The sequence below is a fragment of the Otolemur garnettii genome, unplaced genomic scaffold (assembly GCF_000181295.1).
Source record: "Otolemur garnettii isolate 467f Iridium unplaced genomic scaffold, OtoGar3 scaffold00082, whole genome shotgun sequence".
NCBI classification, from domain to species: domain Eukaryota; kingdom Metazoa; phylum Chordata; class Mammalia; order Primates; family Galagidae; genus Otolemur; species Otolemur garnettii.
The window spans coordinates 7,785,379-7,787,232 of NW_003852477.1; positions in this window are offsets into that span (position 1 = coordinate 7,785,379).

Below are 1,854 nucleotides of genomic sequence, written 5' to 3' on the forward strand. Positions count from 1 at the left end.
CATACTACAGAAGTGAAATGTGGCTGGTTGGGGGGGGGGGTTACAGCTTGAGTAGTCATGGATATAACAATAGTTACAGTTATACAACAATGATTAATACAGTCTCGGCTGACAATGGAGATATCTCAAATCACAATGGTTATAGTCATGTAACCATGATTAATACAGCCTTGGTGGATTTCCACCATTGTTTGTCCACTGAGAACTTGGGGGTTTTGTGAAACTTAAGACTTCCCCTGCCTCTTTGAATTCTGGAGAGCATGGGAATGGGCTGGGAAGGCCCATAGGGTAGAGGAGTAGGGGAACAGGAGAGGGCAGGAGATTCCCATACTGCAGGGGAATAGGAGCTTGCCCATAGGGTGGGGGAATGGGAAAAGGCAGGGGGAACCAGGGGAAACAGAAGCTCACAACAACCCCATCTGGGCTATGCTCTGTCTTGTGGGAAGGAGGGGATGAACTGATCCCAGCTAGGGGGCCAGGTGACCTGTGACGCCGGTGCAATAACTGGTCACCATCTTGAAGAACATCTACTACGAAAGAAGAGACATCATCAACTGTGAAGCAAGCTTTACACTTGGTCCTGGATTCAAGGCCACACCTGAGACTGTGAAACCTGTCAGCTCGGTGATTGCTCAGAGAGACTGAGGAGGCATTAGCAGGTCCCTGCAGAGGTACAAGGCCTGGGATTCCCACCTCTGGCCTTTGGGGTTTATTTTATTTATTTGTTGTGAATTTCTACTGGTTTGTCAGGACTGGGGGCTTGGGTGCAAGGCATGGTGAGTTCTCTCTAGGGTAGATTTCAGCTCAGGGGGTGATGAGTTGCCTGACAACATAAACTGTCTCCCCTGAAAAGTACCTTCCCCTAGTATATAGGGAGCTTCCTGTGTGTGAAAAGAGGCGAGATCTCTAGGGTCTGTGGTCCTGCTCTAGAAAGGAAAGCTGCCTCACAGATGCACCATTATTGCTGCTGGCTAGGGTGACAGACTAGGGAGATAGATAGATTTTGATTGCGAATGGCGGTAAGGCCTTGCCCTTCTGTCTCATGACCTGTTCTCTCTCTCTCTCTCTCTTTTTTGAGGCAGAGTCTCTCTCTGCCACCCTGGCTAGAGAGTGCAGCCTCCCAGAGTGCTAGCATTACAGGCCTGACCCACATCCCCAGACCTCCTGATCTGTTCGTATTTCTCTTGTCTTGTTTTGGATCCCCCTCTCCCCATATCCTCTGTGGGTTTCATTTCCTCCTGTGTCAAATGGGACAATATCCAATGCCTAAGAGGTGTCTATGTGTGAACACCCTACATTGAGATCCCAAGTAAGTATGGGGGACTTTCCTGCCCCACTTATGCAATTCCACTCAGTCCAAAATTGTCTCTGTGTCGATCCAGCACACAGAGGGCCAGCTGAGCTTCAGGAGGTCAAGATAAGCATTCTTTGTCATGAGAAATGTAATGAGATACTCAAGAAAAATATTTGGTGCTGTCAAGCCATCAGGGAAGGGTCTGTCTGTGGCTATCATGAGCAAGGAAAAGATTCCTGTAAGGTCAGTTCATGGGCCCCGCTGCCTCAGTGTCAAGGTGTCCTGTTAAAGCTTCAACATCCCCAGCCAAAAGAGTCAAGGTTATCTCCTTGTGCCTCCATTTACCATTATTCCCAATAATGGGAGGTGAGGACAAGTCATCAAGGTTCCCTTCGACTAAAGCCTACAGTGAGGGCAGGGTGAATCTAGGGCCCAGTCTATAACCCCAAATACTCACCCAAATACAGATTCCATGTTTTGAGCCCCTTCTATGTGACAGCCAAAGTACTTTACTCATTGTTATCTCAGAATAGCTATGTTTTCTTTATATATTCACCTTT